The sequence below is a fragment of the Orycteropus afer genome, unplaced genomic scaffold (genome assembly GCF_000298275.1).
Source record: "Orycteropus afer afer isolate SDZICR_OR568_19922 unplaced genomic scaffold, OryAfe1.0 scaffold00418, whole genome shotgun sequence".
NCBI lineage: Eukaryota > Metazoa > Chordata > Mammalia > Tubulidentata > Orycteropodidae > Orycteropus > Orycteropus afer.
Window position 1 is genome coordinate 581043 of NW_006922005.1, and position 24307 is coordinate 605349.

A 24307-nucleotide genomic window follows, 5' to 3' on the forward strand; every position below is an offset into this window, starting at 1 on the left:
GTGTTTTGTTCTGCTGTGCATGGGGTCACTATGAGTCGGAAACGACTCGATGGCACTTAACAACAACAACAACAAAGATGTTGGGTTAAGGCATCAGTTTTGATTCTTTCTTTATTTTTTATGTGTATTTATTGCTATAAATTTTCCTCTGAGCACTCCTTTTGCCATATACCAAAGATTTTGGTATGCTGTGTTTTCAGTCTCATGAAATTCAAGTAATTTTTTTTTATTTAATTAATTTTAATTTCTTCTACTATCCATTAATTTTTAAGGAGGATATTATTCAGATTCAATGAATTTGAATTTTTTTACCTTGATATTTCTGTTAACAATTTCTAATTTTATAGCATTATTATCAGATAAGATGTTTTGCAGTATTTCAATGTTTTTTAATGTATTGAGGCTTAGTTTGTGTCCTAACATACAAACTATTCTGGAGAATATTCCACGTGTGCTGGAAAAGAAAATATATTATGCTATTGTTACGCAGAGTGTTCTTTATGTGTCTATAAGGTCAAATTGGTTGATGGTGCTATTTAGAATTTTTGTAGTTGTTTTTCTGTATGGTTGTTCTGTGCTTCATTGAAAGTGATGTATTCAAATCTCCTAATATTATTTTGGAGTTTCCTTTTTTTCTTTTTAATTCCATTAAAGTTTGATTTGTAGACTTTGGAGCTCTTTCATTGGATGCATAGATATTTATTATGGTTATATCTGCCTGGTGGATTGATGTTTTAATCATTATATAATGTCATTCCTTACCTTTTTTTGCTGGTTTTGCCTTAAAATTTATTTTATCAGAAATTAATATTGTCACTCTTTCTCTTTTTTTGTTGCCATTTGCTTTATATATGTTTATCCATCCTTTTATTTATAGCATATTTTTGTCTTTGTTCTAAGGTGTGTATTTTGTAGACAGCATATTGATGGATTATGTTTTCTTATCCATTCTTCTACTCTCTTTTTCTTCACAATTAATCAATTTACATTCAGTGCAATTATCAAATTTTTTCATTAAAAAAATGTTCAGCAAAATAAGAATAGAAGGAAAATTCCTCAATATAATTAAGTGACTATATATAAAGTCAATAGCAAAAATAATTCTTAATGGACAGAGACTGAAACCATTCCTCTTGCAAACAGGAACCAGAAAAGGATGACCTTTATTACCACTCCTATTCAATATTGTGTTGAAAGTCCTATCCATAGCAATAAAGCAAGAGAAAAAGAAAGAAAGAAAGAAAAGAAAGCATCCAAAATGGCAAAGAAGAAGTAAAATTATCACTATTTGTAAATGCTGTGATTTTGTACATAGAAAACACAAAACACTCAATAAAAAAACTACTGGAACTAATAGAAAGATGTAGCAAAGTTCAGGGTACAACATTAACATGCATAAGACAATCAGATTCCTCCAAACTAACAAGGAAGACTCTTAAAATGAAATCATGAAAAGAATGCAATTTAAAATAAACTAAAAAAAAAAAAAAAACAGTGACATCAAATCAATTCCAAGTCATAGCAACCCTATAGGACAAAATAGAATTGCCCCATAGGGTTTTTGAGGCTGTGAATCTTTACTGGCACACACTGCCTCATCTTTCTCCCACAGAGAAGCTGTTTTTCTTGTTGCTATTAGATGCCATTGAGTCGCTTCCGACTCATAGCAACCCCATGTACAGCAGAACGAAACACTGCCCAATCCTGTGCCAGCTCCATGATCCTTGCTATACTTGAGCCCATTGCCACACCACGGTGTCAATCCATCCCATCGAAAGACTTCCCCTCATCCGTCAACCAAGCATGACATCCTTCTCCAGGGAATGGTCACCTCTGACAACATGACCAAAGTAGGTGAGACAAAGTCTGGCCACCCTCGCTTCCAAGAAGCATCTCGGCTGCACTTCCTCCAGGAAAGATCTGTTAATTCTTTTGGCAGTCCATGGTACCTTCAGCATTCTTCACCAGAACCACAACTCAAAAGCACCAACTCTTCTTTGGTCTTCCTATTCATTGTCCAGCTCTCACATGCATACGAGGCGATTGGAAATATCATGGCCTGTGTCAGGCACACCTTAGTCCCCAAGGAAACATCCTTGTTCCTCAGCACTTGAAACCATTCCAAACTGCCCAGTGTTACACATTATCTAATATCCTGACTGCTGCTTCCAATGGCATTTATTGTAGAACCAAGCAACGTAAATTCTTTGACAACCTCAAACTTTTCTCCATTTATCATGATGCTGCTTATTGGTTCAGTTGTGAGGATTTTTGTCTTCTTTATATTGAGATGTAATCCATACTGCAGACTGTATTCCTCAATCTTCATCAGTAAGTGCCTTGAGTCATCCTTACTTTCAGCAAGCATAGTAGTATTGTCTGAGTATCTCAGGAGGTTAATGATTCTTCCTCCAATCCTGAAGCCACATTTTTTTTCCATATAGTCAAGCTTCTTGGATTATTTGCTCAGCATAAAGATTGAATAAGTATGGGGAAAAGATACAACCCTGACACACTCCCTTCCTGATTTTATACCTTGCAGTGTTCCCTTGTTCTGCTCTAAGGACAGCCTCCAGGTCAAGGTATGGGTTCCTCATGAGTAAAATCAAGTGTTCAGGAATTCCCATTCTTCTCAATGCTATCCATTATTTGTCATGATCCACACAATCAAATGCCTTTGTATAGTCAATAAAGCACAAGTAAACATCTTTCTGGTATTCTTTTCCTTGAGTAAAGATCCATCTGACAATAGCTATGATATCCTTTGTTCCATGTCCTCTTCTGAATCCAGCTTGCACCTCTGGAAGTTCTCTGTCAATACAGTGCTGCAACCCTTTTTGAATTATCTTCAGGAAGATCTTACTTGAGTGTGATATTAATGATATTGTTCTGTAATTTCCACATTGTGTGTGCTTAATATTTCTCCTCAATTCTTTCACCTTGAGAAATGCCTAGCATGTTCTTCCCTTTTTGTTTTCTAACTCCATGTCTTTGTACATTTCATTATAGTAATTTTCTTTGTCTTCTCAGCTGCTCTTTGAAATCTTCAGTTCAATTCTTTTATCTTGTCATTTCTTCCATTTGCTTTAGCTACTCTCCACTCAAGGGCAAGTTTCGGAGTCTCTTCTGTCATCCATATTGTTCTTCTTTTCTTATGTACCTCTTGCTTTCTTCATGGATGATGCTCTTGATGTCATCTCACAATTCATCTGGTTTCTGGTCCTTGGTGTTCAATGCATCAAATCTATTCTTTCGATGGTTTCCAAATTCAGGAGGGATATATTCTAGATCATTTTTTTTGGCTCTCCTGGACTTGTTTTAATTGTCTTTAATTTCAAGTTGAACTTGCATATGAGCCATTGATGGTCTGTTCCACAATCAGCTCCTCGCCTGGTTTTGGCTGAAGATATTGAGCTTTTCCATCACCTCTTGCCACAGATGTAGTCAATCTGATTCCTGCGTGTTCCATCTGGTGAAGTCCACGTGTATAGCTGCTGTTTGTTTTGTCCAAAAAAAGTGTTTGCAATGAATAAGTCATTGGTCTTGCAAAATTCTACCATGTGAGTTCCAGCATTATTTTTGTCACCAGGGCCAAATTTTCCAACTTCTGCTGATTTTTGTTTCCAACTTTTTCATTCCAGTCACCAGTGATAATTAACACATCCTGATTGCAAGTTTGGTCAGTTTTAGACTGCAGATGTTGATAAAATTCTTCAATTTCCACATATTTGGCTTTGGTGGTTGGGGCATAAATTTGAATAATAGTCATATTAACAGGTCTTCCTTGTTGGCATATGGATATTATCCAATCACTGGCAGCATTGTTCTTCAGGACAGATCTTGAACATTCTTGTGATGATGAATGCCACACCATTCCTCTTTAAACTGTCATTGCCAGCACAGTACATCATATGGTTGCCTGATTCAAAATGGCCAAAACCAGTCCATTTCACCTCACTAGTGCTTAGAATATTAATCTTTATGTGTTCCATTTCATTTGTGACAACTTCTAATTTTCCTAGATTCATACTTCTTACATTCCATGTACAAGAGCAGCTGGTAGATTCAAACTGCTGACCTTTTGGATAACGGACAAAAACCTTAACCACTGTGCCACTAGAGTGCCTTGATTTTCAATGTTGTTGTTGTTGTTGTTTGCTGTCGAGTCGGCCCCAACTCACAGAGACCCCTTCTTGGGTTTCCGGGGCAGTATCACTATGGAAGTAGGATTGCCCAACCTTCCTTCCTAGGAGTGGCTGGTGGGTTTGAACTGTCAGCCTTCTGGTGAGCAGACAAGTGCCTTAGGCACTATGCTACCAGAGCTCCTTATAGTTGTCCAAAATATTAAGTATTTAAGAATAAATCTAACCAGAGGTAAAAAACAAACAAAAAGTTACAAAATACTACTGCAAAAGAGACCTACATAAATGGAAGAATATATCATGCTCAAAGGAGCTCTGGTGCTATAGTAGTTAAAGGATTTGATTGCTAACCAAAAGGCTGGTTGTTCAAACTCACCAGCTACTCTGTGGAAGTAAGATGAGGCAGTGTGCTTCCACATGAGTCAGAATTGCCTCGAGGCAGTGAGTTTGGTTTGAGTTTTTATAGCATGCTTATGGATAGAAAGACTTAACATTATGAAAATATTAATACTACTGTGGTAGTTCATGTGGTGTGTCAACTTGAGCAGACAGGATTCTATGTGATTTAAACAGTTGTGATGCAGTCATTCCATGATGAGATCTGATGTAAGGTAATCATCTCCATGATGAGATATGCTATGAGTAGCTGATCAACTGAAAAGTGCTTCCATAAAAATTTGGAAATAGAAATACCATACAATTCTGCAATCTCACTACTGGGTATATATTCTAGAGAAATAAGCACATTCACATTCATATTAACATTATTCACAGTAGCAAAAAGATAGAAACCACTAAGAGCCCATCAAGGATGAATGGATAAGCAAATTATGATACATACACACAGTAAAATATTACACAACACTAAAAAAATAGTGAATCTGTGAAACACCTTATAACAGGGATAAACCAGACGACACGTGAAATTAGTCAATCATAAGAGGACAATTATCATATGAGACCACTGCAATAAAAAGTTACAAAAAAAAATTGCATGGAGAAAGAATTGTTCTTTGAAGTTTAGCAGGGGTGGGAAAGGAAAAGAGGGATAATCACCAACTAGAGGGTAAGCAGGTATTAACTTGGGTGAAAGGAAAGGTAATATTTAATAAGGAGTAGGTCAGTACAAAATGACCAAGATAGTGGAAGACAGAGAGAGGAGCACAATTGTTAAAGGCAACAAAGGTGAATACTATTAGATCACAACCCTGCAATAATAGTAATAACTTAGGAGTAGATGAATAGATAGACAGAGGCTGAAGAGGGCTGGGGTAGTGAATGGAACTACACCCACAAGTATTTATAGGCTTGACAGAGGCTATATCTACCTATATATTTATATGCACTGCAGATACATCCATGAATGTAGTAGAGCTATATAGGGGACACAATTATGAAAATGTCTTAGTCATAACCAAACACCTTGAGGGAATGAGTCACTAGGTATGGAGGCTCAGGATCATCGTTTTTGGGGACAAGAAGGTCAATTAGCATAGCATAGCCCATAAAGGGGAACTCTGGTGGTGTAGTGCTTAAGGTATTTGACTGCTAACTGGAAGGCTGCCAGTTCAAACCCACCAGCCTCTCCTTGGAAGGAAGACTGGGCAATCTATTTCCATTGAGATACTGTCTTGGAAACCCAAGGATGGGTCTCTGTGACTCGCAATCAACTTGACAGCAGTGAGTTTGGTTTGGTTTGTGTCCAAAAAGACAATGTTCTACATCCTACTTTGGTGAGTAGCTACTGGGGTCTTAAAAAAGGGTGAGTGGCCATGTATAGTGCAACTATTGATCTCTCCTCATCCGGAGAAAAGAAGACTGAAGAAAAGTAGACAGAGGAAATAATTAATCCAAAGGACTAATAGAGCATATGAATCCCAGTCTCCAAGAGCCTGAGAACAGAAGCACTAGACAGTTTCTGGCTACCACTGTTGACCACTCTGAAACGGATCACAATAAAAGCTCCTGGACAGAGTGCGGGGAAATGTGGAACAAAATTCAAAATCATAAAAAAAGAATAGGCTTTCTGGTCTGATGAAGACTTGTGGTACCCCAAAGACTATGACCCTTAGACCCTTTAAGCTAGGAACTGAACTTAACCCCTGGAACTGAAACTGACAGCTAAATGATAGACAGACATATTAAGGTGAACACCAATATCAGGAGGGTATGCATTCATTACAACAATCAATCATAGGAGATCAAGAGGACTGCCTTTGCCCCAAGGATAGAGCTGAGAAGGTGGGAAGGGACAGAAAGGCTGAATGAAGGCAAGCACTGGGCATAGGGAGGAAATGGGAAGAATGCTATTACAGTGTGGGTATAGCAGTAAATGTCACAAAACAGAATGTATATAGAGTGTTGAATTGAAAACTAATTTTCTCTGTAAAGTTTAACCCAAGTCACAATAAAATAAATAAATAAACAAGTAAGTTTCTTCCTTTTGCGGCCTGTGCCTCCTTAAAGCTAATTTAAATTGGAGGTTATAACCAAAAGTCAAGGAAACATGTTTCCTTTAATAAATGTTTGGCTAGTTCATCTCTACTGAGAGCTGTTTAAGTATAAAATTAATATCATAGTTTAGGAAAGATGAAGTATGTGTTGTCTGTAATGAAAGGTTTATGGCAGGAATTTCAAGATCATGTGAACATTAGTTCAATCAGTTTGTTAATGAGAACTCATTAGACACCTACTGTGGATCTCCCAGACTGGGAACAGCCCTATGCATTGCTCAAGTCAAGATATTTTATTTACATCTTTGTATAATATTGAGCCAACTGTGACCACAAAGAATTGAAGGGAGAAAACTTGTGCTCTAATTGCTAAGAACTTCTACACTGCAGTAATCTAAACTTTATGTCACGTGACCCAAAGGTTTTTTTTTTTTTTTCAATCTCTAATTCATATACTCTATTGTTATTTTCTCCTCCTTCAATTAATCATTTAATAAACATTGACTGAGGTTCTACAATGTATTCAATACTAAGTAAATAAAAAATGATAATAAAAATAGTATTGTTGTGGTTAGGTAGCATTGAGTTGGCTCTGAATAGTTACAACCCCATGTACAAGAGAAGGAAACACTGCCTGTCCTGTGCCATACTCACAATCCTTGCATGCCTGCATCATTGCAGCCACTATGCAAATCCATCTCACTGAGGTTCCCCTTTCTTGCTGACCATTTGCTTTACAAAACAAATAAAAGTAGTAGAAGCAAAGAAGCTGTTTTGGAGCCTGGCCACCAGTCACTTGTGTTCAATCATGCTTGCCAGTTCTCACAGCAGGAGAAAGATGGACTTATACTCACTCCCAAATTCAAAGCCTCATTTGAGGATATCTCATTGACAGAACCTAAATCACACTCAGAATAATTATGGTAGGTAAGGAAAAGGCAAGGAAATATAATTTTAGCCCTTTAACCCTTGAAATTAAAGAAAGATACAAAGGAAACATTTAGAATAGAGTTCAAGTTCCTAACCAGCTTCTCTGTCTAATATGGTAGCCGTTAGCTACATGTGGCTCTTAAACACCTGAAATGTGGTTACTCTGAATTAAAATGTGCCATAAGTATACAATATGGTTGTTGTTGTTGTTACCTGCCACGGAATTGACACTCGACTCATAACAACTTATCGTCAACAGAGTGAAACACTGCCTGATCATGATCCATCTCCATGATTGGTTGTGGATGGCGTCATTCTGAATCATTGGGTTTTCATTGGCTGATCTTTGGAAGCAGGTCAACAGGCCTTTCTACATAGCTGTCTTAGTCTACAATCTTTGCTGAAACATGTTCAATATCATAGCAACATACAAGTCTCCACTGACTGACAGGTGGTGGCTGTGCATGAAGTTCCTTAGTCAGGAATCAAACCTAAGTCTCTCATATGGAAGGCAAGAGTTCTACCCATACTTTTAACTATGAGTATAAAATATATGCTAACATATTAAAAATGCACAATATTTCATATTTTTTATGTTGACCACATATTAAAATTATTTGGATATATCAGGCTAAATAAAAGATATATCAATATTATTTTAGCCTGTTTCTTCTTACTTTTTAAAATTTCAGCTACCAGAAAATTTAAAATTATATATGTTATTTGTTTTATACTTCTATTGAATAGCACTGCAAAGGAGGACTTGTCCAAGGTTAAAGAAGTATAAAGATTTGTGGGTAAAAAACGTGGCATAAAATCAAAAGTTCATGTTTTAGTGGTTGACTGATGAGAACAAGGATTGAAGAAGTAGTGGATTTAGTCTCAACTGTCTTATTTGGGTAGACTTGCAACCTGGTGTCAGAGAACATAAGGCATTTGATTAACTGATAAGGGACCCAGAAGCTGAAGTCTCGTCAAGAAGAGCTGACTGATTAGAACCCAGGAACTGATTGGAAGCAGTGACAGAGGCCTCAGCCAGTGGAGGGAAACATGATTCATTTCTTTTCAAATCCAAGTTTCCAATGCTACAAATGAAAATAAAAAATATTGTCTTCCTTTGAGCTAACTTTTGAAATAATTTCCTTCAAGAAAGAAAACATTCATTCTTGAACAAGGTAAAATGCTGAATTGCAGCTGTAACACTATTGCAAATGTTTCAAACATTATAAAATTTTTATATAATAAAGCAGGTGTCCTTAGAAGATAAATATGGTCCAATTGGAATAGTGATGGCACAATTAAGCCACACACTCAGTGACTTGCATGGTGGACTTTCCTTTCAACCAAAAATCTAGAGTCACCATAGTAAGCAAATTAAAAAATAACTGTGCCATAAATGTAAACCCCTAATCTTAATCAGGAACCCAGAAATGTGAGTTATTCATTCAGAGATATTTCCATAAGAGGAAAATTTAATAGTATCATTTCATAACCTGAATCATCCTGCTATATCATTCTACCAATGAAAATTAATGAAGGAAAAGGAAAATGAGGAAAGATTAAAATATTCCCATGCAGGTTACCCCTGCAAACAAGGATGGATATAGCAAACAAAAAAACCTTAAAGATGACTAAGACTAGATACCAACTCCTTTGGAATTCTAAACAATAACAGTAAGTCTGGTAACAAGGAAGTTACCTATAGATCAGTGGTCTGAAAAATAGTGTTGACAAGATGTGAGGGATGCTGAAGGTTATTTTGGGACTAACAGGCAACTAAATAAGAACTCCAAACTCACTGTCATCAAATTAATTCTGACTCATAGTGACCTACATTGAGTTTCCAAGGCTGCAAATCTTTAAGCAAGCAAACTGCCTCATCTTTCATCTGTGGAGGAGCTAGTGGGTTCAATCCACCAACCTATTGGTTGGCAGCCAAATGCCTTAAACACTACACCACCAGAGATCTTTAAATAGAATCGTACACCACAAGAAATGGAGTTAATAAATTTTTATCTCTATTATGTTACTCTCATTCACTTAAATTCCCATACAATTTACTGAAAATTAGAAAAATGGAAAAAAAAAGGAAAGAATTAATAAGACAATTTTTCAGAATCTCAGGACTATACAAATTGTATATTACCTATTGAATGCTGCAAAATCCTCAGTGTTTGAGACAATATACACAATATTTATGTTGGATGTGAAACAAAAAATGTGCATGGACATGATCACTTCAAAAAATCTTAACCTGAAAGGAAGAGAGAAAGGGAAGAAGGAAGAGACGGGGAGAAAGAGAGAGTGAAAGGAGGAAAAGAAGGAAGGGAGGAAGAAAGAGAGGAAAAAAGAACGGCATGATGAAAGGTAGAAAGGAAGGAAGAGAGGAAGGGAGGAAGGAAAGCCAATAGGTGCATTATTCTAAATATAGCAACTGAAAAACACAGGAATTCCAGTCATACAAAAAAAAAAAAATCTGTAATGAAATAAAAGTTCTGTATTCCATCTTTAAACTGTTACTTGAGTTGACCTGCAATAAATTAATTTAGCTAATTCTAAATAGAAGTGAAAATAATGCATAATTTTGTAGGTCTCCAACATATAATATTTCTTAATTAAAACAAGGAGTTTCAATCAAATGTATAAGTTGATTTTCCACTGCAAATAATAAAAACCATTCACCAAAGCCCTTTTTGGACCAAATTATAAAAGTGTTATAAAATAAAGAGTCCCTTTTTAAAAAATCATTAATTGTGCAAGAAATGAAAATACTGTTAATTTATCAATATTTGCTTTTATTTACTGTGTTATATTCCAATACAAATAATAAGTGCTTTGGTTTTTCAAGTGTGGAGAAATATTTTTTAAATTATTTAAAAAAAAAGCAAACTTGAATTTTCTGTATAAAATACTTGTCTTAAAAAAATCCAATCTTTCTTTGATTTCGACGATAAGTCACTCTTCTAAAGGTGAGTCTAGGTGAAATTTCAAATAATTTATATTTTATTGGAACACTATATATTTATTACTTTTCATAGGAATAAGACATAAGAATTCCTCACTTAACCTTACCTTTTTGTTTTAATGTGTCTGCTTATTTCTGAAATTTTCACCAGTGCAAAAATAAAACTTGTTTCTATATTAAATTTATTAATTTCTTTTATCATTTTAAAGAGTTCAGAAGCCTGTCTATTCCTAAAATAATACTGTACTTGCCATTGAATTTAATCATGACTTCAGAAGAAGTTGAAGCTGCACTGAAGGAAGTGAGGAAAAACAAGGCTCTAGGAATTGAAGGAATATTCATTGTGATGTTTCAACAAATGGGTGCCCTGCTGGAGGCACTTACTCAGCTATGCCAAGATATTTGGAAGACAGCTACCTGGCCAACTGACTGGGAGAGATCCACATTTGTACCCACTCCAAATAAAAGTGATCCCACTGAATGTGGAAATTATCAAACAATATCATTAATATCGCACACAGGAAAAATCTTACTGAAAATAAACAAAAAACAGCTGCAGCAGTATATTGATAGAGAACTTCCAGAGACACAAGCTGGATTCAGAACAGGACATGGAATGAGGGATATCATTGCTGATGTCAGATGGATCATAACTGAAAGCAAAGAATACCAGAAAGATAGTTATTTGTGTTTTATTGACTGTGCAAAAAGATTTGATTATGTGGATCATAAAAAAATTATGGATAACATTGACAGACTAGGAATTCCAGAACACTTGATTGTACTCATGAGAAACCTGTACATAGATCAGGGGGCTGTCATTCAAACAGAACTAGGGGACACTGCATGGTTCAAAATCAAGAAGGGAGTGTGTCAAGGTTGTATCCTTTCACCATACTTATCCAATCTGTATGCTGAACAAATAATCCAAGAAGACTCATTAACAACCTGTGATATGCTGATGACATAACATTGCTTGCTGAAAGTGAGGATGACTTGAAGCACTTATTGATGAAGATTGAAGACTACATACAGCCTGTAGTATGGATTACACCTCAATATAAAGAAAACAAAAATCCTCACAACTGGACCTCATGATAAATGGAGTAAAGATTGAAGTTGTCAAAGACTTCATATTGTTGTTGTTGTTGTTTTTATGTGCTGTCGAGTCGGCCCCAACTCATAGTGACCCCTCCTTGGGTTTCTGAGGCAGTATCACTACGGAAGTAGGATTGCCCAACCTTCCTTCCGAGGAGTGGCTGGTGGGTTTGAACTGCCAGCCATCTGGTTAGCAGGCAAGTGTCTTAGCCACTATGCTACCAGAGCTCCCAGACTTCAAATTACTTGGTTCTAAAATCAACACCTTTTGAGAAATTAGACGATGTATTGTATTGGGCAAATCTGCTGAAAAAGACCTCTTTCAGGTGCTGAAGAGCAAAGATAGCTCCTTGAAGACTAAGGTGTGCTTGACACAAGCCATGGTATCTTCGATCTCCTCATGCATGTGAGAGCTGGATAATGAATAATGAAGACTGAAGAAGAGTCATCACTTTTGAGTTGTGGTTTTGGTGAAGAATGCTGAAAGTACCTTGGACTGCTAAAAGAACAAATCTGGAGAATATGCAGCCAGAATGCTCCTTGGAAGCAAGAATGGCCAGACTTCGTCTCACCTATTTTGGTCATGTTGTAGGAATGGACCATTCCCTGGAGAAGGATATCATGCTTGGTAAAGTAAAGTGTCCAGAAAAAAAGGGGAAGGCCTTTAAAGGGATGGATTGATATAGTAACTGCAATGATAGACTCAGGTATAGCAAGGATTGTGAAATTGGCACAGGATTGGGCAATGTTTCCTTCTGTTTTACATGGGGTCATTATGAGTCAGAGATGACTTGAGAGCACCTACCAACAACAACAACAGATACTGTATTACTAATATCAATTTGTTTGCCTCATCAGAATGATTCTGTATAATAAAAATCTTCTCCACTCTTTGGAAGGAAGATTGGGCAATCTACTTCCATAGTGAAACCGCTTTGGAAACATAAGGAGGAGTCTCTATGACTCAGATCCATCTCAAGGGCAGTGGTTTTTTTTTTTTTTATTATTATTATTATTTTCCTTTTCCCCCATCCCTCCTACCTGCCTAGTTCTATCCCTGGGCAAATGTTGTCTTCTTGATCTCATGGGCTTGATTGTTGTGATAAGTGTTTACCCTCCTGATATTACTGTTCACCTTAAATAGCTCTTTCTATCTTTTGCCTGTCATTTTCAATCGTGGGGAACAACTGCATGAATCACTGTTAATTTCTGGGTTCCTGATTAAGATTATGAGTTAATAAGTTTATGACACATTTATTTATTTATTTATTTTAATTTGCTTACTATGGTGACTCTGGATTTTTGCTTGGAAGGAAAGTTCACCATGCAATGCACTGAGCATGGCTTAATTGCACCATTATTCAGTTAAGCTCCTAGCTTAAACGGTGTCTAATGGCCGTAATGTTTAGGGTACCACAAGTCTTCATCAGACCAGAAAGACTAGTCTTTTTTATGATTTTGAATTTTGTCCCACATTTTCCTACATTCTCTCTAAGACCTCTTATTTTGATACCTTTCAGAGGGCTCAGCAGTGGTAGCCAGGCATTATCTGGTTCTCAAGGTCATGGATATTGGAGTTCAAGAGCTCCATTAGTCCTTTGGAGTAATAATTTCCCACATATTTGATTTTGTTCATTATTCTTTGCTCTGGGCAAGGAGAGACCAAAAGTTGCACTTTAGATGGCTGCTCACAAGTTTTTAAGATCCCAGTCACTATTCACCAAAGTAGGTTGTAGAACACTGTCTTTGTGAACTATGTTATTATACCAGTTGACCTTAGAGTTCCCTGAGATTATGGTCCCGAGCCTCCATACCCAGAAACTCATTCCCTCAAGGTGTTTGGTTATGACTAAGACATTTTCAAAATTGTGCCCCCTGTATTTCTCTATATTCAAGGACATATTTGCAGCACATATAAATGCATGAGTAGAGACAGCTTAAGTCAAACCTATGCTGTTGCTGCTGTTAGGTGCCATCTAGTTGTCTCTGACTCACAGTGACCCTATGTAAAACAGAATGAAACACTTCCCAGTCTTGTGCCAGCCTCACAATCCTTGCTATACCTGAGCCCATCATTGCAGCCATTGTGCCAATCCATCTCATTGCAGGTCTTCCCCAAATTTGTTAACCCTCCTCTTTTCCAAGCATAATAATTTTTTCCAGGGAATAGTCCTTTCTGACAACATGTCAGAAAAAGTATGGCCATTCTCACTACCAAGCATTCCAACTTCACTTCATCCATCTATCTATCTATCTATCTATCTATCTATCTATCTATCTATCTATCTACCTCTCTCTCTCTCTCTCTCTCTGTGTGTGTGTGTCTGTCTGCATATATATATTTATGGGTGTGGTGTGATCTCATTCACCTTCACATCTCTGTTCAGTTTGAGTGTCAACCTGTGCACTCACTTCTAAATCATTGTTATTGTTCTTATTGCAGGATTGTGCATTTAGTACAATTCACCTTTGTTGCTCTTAACTCTTGTGTTCCTCCCTAGGTCTTTCACTGTCTTGATCATTATGTCCTGCTTTTTCCCATCCCTCCTACATTCTTAGTTCAATCCCTGGGAAAATGTTGTCTTCTTCATCTCATGGGCTTGATTGTTGGGATAAGTGTGTACCCTCCTGATATTACTGTTCACCTTAATAGCTCTATCTATCTTTTGGCTGCCATTTTCAATCGCAGGGAACAACTGCATGAATCACTGTTACATTTCTGGGTTTCTGATTAAGATTATGAGTTAATAACCTTATGGCACATTTATTTATTTATTTTTTAATTTGCTTATTATGGTGACTCTGGATTTTTGCTTGGAAGGAAAGTTGCCATGCAAGACATTGTGTATGGCTTTATTGCACCATCATTTTTCAGTAGTGGTCTCATACAATAATTTTCCTTTTGTGATTGACTAATTTCATCCAACATAATGTGCTCCAAGTTCAACCATGTTTTGAGGTATTTTGCAGATTCATTGTTATTCTGTGACATTTCATAATTTTCCATTGTGTGTATGTGCCATAGCTTACCCATTCATCCATCAATGGTCACTTATATTGTTTTCATCAGTTTGCTATTATGAAAAATGTCGCTATGAACAAAAATGTGCATATATTTGTTTGTGTCATGGCTATTATGTCTCTAGGACATACACCTAGGAAGAAAATTGCTGGATCATATGGTATTTTTATGTCTAACTTCTTCAGAAAATGCCATACTGCTTTCCACAGTGGTTGTACCAATTTAGAATCCCACCAGCAGTGTGTGAGGTCTCCAGTCTCTCCACACCCTTGCAAGCATTTGTTGTTTTCTATTTTCTAGAACTTTGCTGTAATGATGGGGTAGGATGATATACCATTGTTGCTTTGATTTGCATCTTTCTAATGCTAATGATCTGAGGATTTCTTCATGTGTCTGTTAGCCACCTGAATGTCTTCTTTGGTGAAGTGTCTGTTCATGTCCTTTGCCCATTTTTTAATTGTATTGTTTGTCTTGTTCTTTTTTTCTTGAGGTATTGAAGTTTCTATAAATTTTAGGGACTAATCCCTTGTCTGATATATAACTTTTCCTAGTCTTTAAGTTCTCTTTTCACAAAGACTTGATGCACATAATTTTTTAACTTTTAGGAGGTCCCAGTCACCTAGTTTGTCTTCTGCTACTTGTGCACTTTTAGTTATTTTTGATAGTGTGCTTATTATGCTTTGTGTTAGAACCTCTAAGTTTTCCCCTAAGTTTTCTTTGATGATCTTTATGCCATGAGGTTTTACATTTAGGTCTTTGATATATCTAGAATTAGTTTTTTTTTTTTTTTTTTATAGTGTGAGATATGGATACTGTTACACTTTTCTACAAATAGATATCCAGTTTTGCCAGCACCATGTTTTAAATATCTCTCTTACTCTTTTACTATCTCTTCCCCAGTAAATGGCTTTCAGTCTTTTGTCAAAGATCACCTATCCATAGGAGATTGAATTTACATCTCAGTTCTCCATTAATATTATTTTTAACCTACAAAAGTGTTTTATTCTAATATAATTCTTTCTTCTAGCTGATACATTCAATTTCAGTATATTCTAAATTGAATTTGTGTTTGTTTGTTTCAAATTGTTGATAATTTACCTAGTTCTACTTAATAAATAATCATTTCCTTCTCTGTAGCTTTAGTCTTTTTTTTTTTAAATTATGTTCTTTTATATACATCAACTCTTCTATGTATACTAATTGAAATCTCTTAATTGAAACGAATCTCTCAATTATCAATTCTGTGCTATTTATTTTCTATATAAGTTTATCAAATCATATAAATGCTTCAATGTGTTTTTTGCTTTTCCATCAGACATATAAAACCTCATGATATATGAAACTAATAGCTTAGATCTGGCACTATAATAACTGGACTAAAACAGAAAATAACACAAGCAGTTCTGTTTACTGATGAAGGACAAAATTCCTCCATGAGGAGTGGGAGAGAAAAGGGAAAAAATCCTACTATAATAGATAGATGCTTTGCCTATTCTGCCTCAACCCTCTTCATCTAGAACTTAATGGGGACTTTTCACTCAAGGACTTTCTCTCAGCAAGCAGTAGATCTACTTCACACACACATACTTACCACCAGCAGCCTCAGCCAATGATGAATGGAATAGAAGGATAAATACCCCAGCTTCTTCACCACTTGGTTGGATGATTCTGAGAATTGTTGCACACCATCTTCCAATAGTCCCCAACAGTTCTAAGACTCATATGCCCACATGGTGTAACCTCTCATTAAAGCACTACTGTGTATTCTTACCTGTCTTTCTCATTTCCCTGCTTTTCTGCTTGGGTTTCCGAGGTTACCTCTCAAAGTATCTCACACATATACTGCTAATTAGAAAATAAAGGAAGTAAGACATTTTCCTACTTTTCTATGATGAAGAACTGTGTGTATTGGGGAAATGAATATCATTTTATGGATTCCCTCATAAGACTAATTATAATTATTGTACAATATGCCATAAAAAGTCCCATCAAGATGATTTTCACTCATAACAACCCTACAAATAGAAAAGCCTCATTGGGTGTCGAAGGCTCTAAATATTTATTGAAGCAGACTGCCTCACCTTCCTCCTGGAGAGCAGCAGGTATGTTCAAACTGACAAACTGTTGGTTAGCAGCCGAGTTTAACCACTGCACAACCAGGGCTCCAAAATATGCTACAGTGGGTGTGAAAGCCAAAAGGAGTTTCCCTTTATTTAGACATACTAAATGAGGAAAGAGTATTTAAGTTTGATTATGTACCCAGTTCTTTCTTGCCTGATTTCAAGAATAAATTTTAAATATTGAATTTCAGGTTTTTATTTTTCATACAGTTTTTTGATACTTATATTTGTAACATAAAGATATATATAAATGTGGTATGGAAAATAAATATATTTTATATTTATTTTATGGATTTTCTCATTTATCTTTTTTTTGTACTTTATCTCACTTAAATCTTGCAAATTAAAAATGATTTTGGATACAATATTTTTTTTGTTGTTTTTTTAATTATTTTAACAGTTTAATACATTAAATTAATTATTTTAATTAGTTATATTTTATCAGAAAATACAATGCTAATAATTGTTGCTTTGTTGTTTTTATTGAAATTGTCTTTTTTGGTAAAGTTCATTAGTTTGTAAATATTAAATAGATACACAAATAGAAAGTATATTTTACATCTCCAATGTGTTTAATGTGATGTATATTATTTTATCTGTACTTAAGTTATCAAAGTTCTTTTGAATTTTTTTCAGTATTTGGTATGGCATATTAATAATATTTTCATTGTTGTTAGATGCCATGGAATCAGTTTTGACTCATAGCAACCTCATGTACAATAAAACAAAGCACTGCCCAGACCTGTGTAATTCTCAAAATCTTTGATATGTTTGAGTGCCTTGTTATAGACACTGTATCAATCCATTGTGTTGAGGGTCTTCCTCTTTTTCACTCACCATCTACTTTACAAAGCATGATTTTCTTCTCCAGGGACTGGTCCCTCCTGGCAACATGTCCAAAGTACAAGAGGTGAAGTCTCACCATCCTCACTTTTAAGGAGCATTCTGGCTGTACTTCCTGCAAGACAGATTCGTTCATTCTTCTAGCAGTCGATGGTATATTCAATATTTTTTGCCAACACCGAAATTCAAATGCATCAATTCTTCTCTGCTTTTTCTTATTCATTGTCCAGCTTTCACATGCATATGAGGCTATTGAAAATACCATGGCTTATGATGGGCAAGGGAGCTCTGGTAGCATAGTGCCTAAGGCACTTGACTGCTAACCAGAAGGCTGGCGGTTCAAACCCACCAGCCATTCCTTGGAAGGAAGGTTGGGCAATCCTACTTCCATAGTGATACTGCCTCAGAAACCCAAGGAGGGGTCGCTATGAGTCGGGGCCGACTAAAGGGCAAATAACAACAACAACAACAACATGATGGGCAATCTACTTCCATAGCAATACTGCCTTGGAAACCCAAGGAGGGGTCTCTATGAGTCAGGTTCTACTCGATGGCACTTAACAACAACAACAACAATAAATCAGGGCACCCTTGTCTTCAAAGTGACATCTTTGCTCTTAAACATTTTTTAAAGGGTCCTTTACTGTAGATTTGTACAGTGGAATACTTCATTTGATTTACTGACTCTTGTTTATAATAATGTTAAGATATCCTAATAAAAATGCTACTAAAATAATCCTGTTATTTTTCTTTAGCAATATTTCTACTTATTGCAATAGTTTTTTTTTTAATGAATATATATTCACTTTGAAGTTCAGAATGTCATAAAAATTTTTTCTTGCTTACATTAGAGCTTTTTACTTTATATTTTATGCTTTAAAATTAATGTTCAAGTCCTCACTTTGATCTGAGTTTAAATTATATTGACCTTTTCTTTTTCTTTCAAATAATTTAAATTTATCCTACTTTTTATAACTAGTAAATAATTGAATTCTATTTTAATACAATATTAGAAATTTTAAAATAGAATTTAAAACATTTCCCATGATTTCCAAATTTGCTAAACAGGAGGAGTACATCTGTAATCTATTCCATCTACTTTATCATATTTGATCAAGGTTTTTCAATATCTTATGCTTTCAATTTTTATTTTATTTTTTTAATTTAATATGTTAAAATAAGATTGCTTTAACATTTTGCACAATTTTTTAGATGGAAAACATACAATTAAGTAGAGGTATTTTTCAAAAATATTGCAAAACTATGTTTATTTACTTGTATCCATGTAAATTAAAAATATATATATTTTGTGCCATGTAAATGCAAGAAGAATATTTAGCCCTTTGTTTTCCCCAACCTTTTCTTTCTTTTATTATTTTTATTTCTTTAACCTTTTAAAAGGTTTTTTGTTATTCTTTTATATTTTGTATTCTTAGTTATGGAGCATTTTTTTTTTTTTTTAATTCACAAGTTACTGCAGACTTTTTCTAGTAGAACGTTCTAGTTTGTACTTTAACTTGCTGTTCAGAATACTTTTTTAGATAAGCTTTTCCTAACTAAGGGTTTTCATAACTCTTCTGTGGTAGGATACCACACATTAAAGTAATAATAATAAATGTTAGAAACCATTAAAAATGAGGAAGCAGAAATCAGTTTTTCATTTCTCACAGTATCAGATATTTTTAAATTTAAGATGTAAATGTGAGAAAAGAGAGAATTTGAAAAGGAAACAAAAGATCCAATATTTAGCTTTAGTTTCAACCTGGTTAAAAAAAATATATATATAGCATATAGTTCAACCCAGGGTTATAGGCAAAAGCTTTTGACAAGTAAAGAATCCTAAGTTTTTCATGTGTTCTTTTGCTCATTTGTTTCAGAAAATTCATTTGATGTGTTATCTTTATCTTTAAGTTTGTCTAATTTAAAACTTTTGGTTGTCTGCATAAATATTTTCTATTTATGGTTTACATGAAGTAAGTCATGAGGAATAGGGAAATATTTTCCTGTGCTGGTACATAAAACTGAAACATCTTGAATTTCATAACCTAAAATAAGTATTCAAGACTGATGAAAAAGCATGTGTTTACTATTAATTATTGGTCACAAAATTCATAAATGGAAGGTAATTAATATAAATAAATATTTTTAAAATTATTATAAATGTATACATTTAGCCATATAATAAATCCATCATGCAACATATTATCTATTTCTAAGTAAACTTAGATGGGGCAATTCAACATGAAAAGTATTTGGGGTAAAGTTTGAGTAAAGATGGTCAGCTAGTAGTCACTTATAATTGAGTTTCTTTTGGGTATGCATTTGGGCAATCTACTTCCGTAGTGATACTGCCTCGGAAACCCAAGGAGGGGTCGCTATGAGTCAGGTCCAATTCAAGGGCACATAACAACAACAACATTGAGTATGCATACCACAGTTAATTTAGTCTAGACTAGTTAGTACTTAGAGAAAATGAAAGCAACTTTCATTTTGGTGTCTATAGCATAAATACTCTGCGTTTTTGCCTCTAACTGAAGCTATTTTCAAGTCTGTGATTTTGGTAAAGCTGCTTTGATTCTGGGAACTCTGGTGGTGTAGTGCCTCAGGCATTTAAGTGCTAACCAGAAGGTTGGCGGTCCAAACCCACCAACCACTCCTTGGAAGGAAAATTGGGCAATCTACTTCTGTAGAGATACCTCCTCGGAAACCCAGGGAGGGGTCGTTGATTCTATTTTGCAAAATCAAAGAACAATTTTGAACAAATTTACTCTCTGAAAATAATTTCTAGATAGATGAATTCTTCTTAAAATTGTATTTGCCAGTCCAAGATAGAGTAAGTGTGAGAAAGAAACATTCTCCACACTATCATAAAACTTCTGCACCAATAATGTAATATGTGTTTCTTTTTTCTTCCATTCAATGAGTACTCATTGATCCACCATTGAGATCCAGAGTGAATCAAGTTGCTACAATGAGATAAATCACTGAACACATACATATGCCCAAGGAGGAATACATAAAAATAACAAATCTTGAACTCTTCAAAATACTCCTTAGGTTAAAAATGCAAAACAATAGAGACATTTTTTTAATGTAATTATTTATAATTCCTTCACCACTTAAAATATCTTTCAGAATTCTACTCCTCAGATTACTGTAACATACTTTTATCACCTCTGGCACAATCCTAGATGGAAGGAATGTTATAAAGGGTCCATTTCATAAAGATATAGATATATATGGGTTACTCTAAAGCTGCAGCTCTCAAACTTTTGGGTCTCAGGATTTACTACATTCTTAAAAATGTACTTAAGACCCTAAAATTTTTTCATTCATGTGTATTATATCTGTTGGCATTAATTTTATTTGAAATTAAAAGTAATTTTTTTTCCTAATTTTTTTTAAATTACCAATGCAATTATTTCTACCTGTATAAGTCATTGACATTGATTACATTATTCAACTTGTGTAAAGTAACTCTTCTCACTCTCCTTTGGTGAGTTGTTCCTCCTTCATTAATATAAACTCACCACTCCCTAATGTTCTTATCTAACCTTTCAAGTTACTATTGTCAATTTGATACCATATAACTAAAACTCATGGTGACCCCTCCTTGGGTTTCCAAGGTGGTATCACTACAAAAGTGGATTGTCTATCTTCCATCAGAGGAGTGGCTGGTGGGTTTGAACTGCCAGCCTTCTGGTTAGCAGTCAAATGCTTTAGGCACCACGACACCAGAGTCCCCATGTTGCTGTATAGATAGTTCTTAAAAGAGCATAATGCTCAAGGCAAATCTATTTTTACTAGTTAAGTTAAGCTGTTGTTTGGTTTTAAAAAACTTCACAGGATATTTTAGGTTTAAAGCTTAAAGATTATTTTTGGGCAATATTTTCATGGGTTCATCCAACTTCCATGCATAGTGGCTAAGGCACTTGACTGCTAACCAGGAGGCTGGCGATTCAAACCCACCAGCCACTCCTCGGAAGGAAGATGAGGCAATCTACTTCCGTAGTGATACTGCTTAGGAAACCCAAGGAGGGGTCGCTATGAGTCGGGTCTGACTCGACGGCACATAACAACAACAACAACAAAAGTTCATAAGAAATTGAAATTCAATTTTGCAATTTCCTCTTTTGATCATGATTCTTCTATGTAACATTTGATCAAAATGTGCAGTGATAGTAGCTGGGCACCTTCTAGTTCTTGTTATCTTGTGGGAAAAAAAGTAAGAAATTGTAAATACATTTATTTGCTTAAAAGCAAAATAAATAAATAAATAGATAGCAAAACAAACAAACAAAAAAGACTCATTGCTATTTAGTTTCTTGAAACTCATAGCAACATCGAACAGAGTAGAAATGCCCCCTAGAGTTTCCAAGGCTATAAATCTCAACAGAAGCAGACTACCACATCTTTCTCCCATGGAGTGGCTGGTGGGTACAAAACAGCAACGTTTCAGTTAGCACCCAAGTGCTCAAACACTGTGCAGTCAGGGATCCTTTTATTAAGTTAGTTAGTTACTTGGAAAATAACAGTAATTGACAATTAAAGATTAAGATAAAATACTTTAATGAAAAAGCATATCTTCAAAAACAATACAAGCAAAAAAATAATGATGAGAAGAGTAGTGTTGCTGTACATTATTTACCAAATATCCTTAATGTTTACTTTAATAGAATGTAGCTATATTCTCATGTCGAATTCTTCATTCAATCTGGTATAATATCATACTTGATGTTGTATCTGGAAAACTCCAGTATACACTCAGGAGATAAAATTAAGAAATGTTTGCAATATTTTTCTTCTTATGAAAATAATTTGACCATGTATGCTCCCTGAATGGTTCTCACTTAGAGACCTTGTTCTATAGCATAAATGGTAAAATGCTTTTTTCTTGCAGTCTGACACATATGTAATAAGTGACTAAAAGAAAAACCAGACCAAACCCATTGTCATCAATTCATTTCCAACTCATGGCAAACCCATCTGTTACAGAGTAGAACTACTCCATGGTTTTTTGTTTTGTTTTGTTTTATTGTAATGTCAAAAAAAAAAAAAAAAAAAAAAGAAGCAGATTGCCAACTCTCTCCACCCTAGCACCATCAGCTGCATTCAAACCACCAACTTTAGACTAGTTATTGAGTACAAGCCCTTTATGCCACCCAGGGACCTGGAAAGGTACCATAGTTGCTGTTTTCTGTAAAGTCAGTTCTGATTCATAGAGACCTTATAGGACAGGATAGAACTGCCCTATATGGTTTCCAAGGCTGAAAAACTTTATGGAAGCAGATTGCTACATCATTGTTCCCCAGAGCAGCTAATAGGGTCAAACTACCAATCTTTCAGTTACCAGCCAAATGCTTCACCAATAAGTTTCCAGAGCTCCTAAACATCAGATTACTGTTTAAAATTATTCCTGAAAAGTGCAGCAAAATTAATGGAGAAGAGTGTCAAGAAATACTCCATGGTAAAAAGATAAGAATATGATAACTCCAGGTATATTTTCCACCCTTGTTTTAAGGTCATAAGTAATTATCTTTGTCAGAGATCCTGATAATTACTTTATTATCATATTATGAAAAGCATTTCTGATGTTCCAAGCATTTCTGAGTAAACTATAGGGTTTTTAAAGAGGGACTATGTCAGTTTGACAACTAATGTGTGCCTGACCCAAGGCTTAGTATTTTCAGTTGTCTCAAATGCATGCAAAAGTGGGACAATGAATAAGGAAGTCTGAAGAAGAATAAATGCATTTACATTAAGATTTTGGTGAAGAATACTGACTCTACTGCCAGAAGAATGCACAAATCTGTGTTGGAAGAAGTACAGTTGGAAAGGTCCTTAGAAATGAGGATGGCAAGACTTTGTTTCATGTATTTTGGACATGTAATCAGGAGGGAGCAGACCCTGGAGAAGGATATCATGCTTGGTAAAGTCAAAGGTCAGTGAAAAAGAGGAAGAATCTTTATGAGATGGAATGGCAGTGGCTGTAACAACGGACTCGAACATAGCAAAGATTGTGAGGATGGTGCAAGAACAAGCAATGTTTCACTCTGTTCTATATAGGACTGCTATGACTCAGAATCAACTAGATGGCACCTAACAACAATCTAACAAATTATAGGTTCATATTTAAATTTTTATTCTCACCTTTTTTTTTTTTTTTTCACAAAAAAGTCTCCATTCTAAGCCTATGGCTGTACTTAATGTGTTCATTCTTAGTGGATTTTTACCTAAAATAAGGAATGGCTTAGCCATCTTTCTATTTTTCCCCCTGACATACACATGCAAATTCCTGAATTTCAGAGAAGTAGACAGAACTCAAACGTACATCTCTGACAAAGTTTATTCAGGTGATTCTGACGGATTTCTTTGTTGAATCTATGGACTGAAACTATTGAATTTGAGAGAACTACCCCAGGGAAAGATGAGGCAGCCTGCTTTGATAAAGATTACAGCCTTGGGAACCACATGGAGCAGTTCTACTCTGACTTAAAGGATTGCTATGAGTCCAAATTGACTCAATGGACTTGGATTTGGTTGATTTGCCTCAGGTATTGACTTAGAATCCAGCCTCTAAAGAGATTATGTCAAAATAGTATCCTTTTCAATGTATTTCAGAGTCTCACCATACACTGGCTTATAGAAACTTGTTTTAAGTGATAAGAAAGCAAGGGAAAAATATATCTTTTCAGGAAAAAAATTTACTGATAGTCATGAATAAGCAAAGAGAT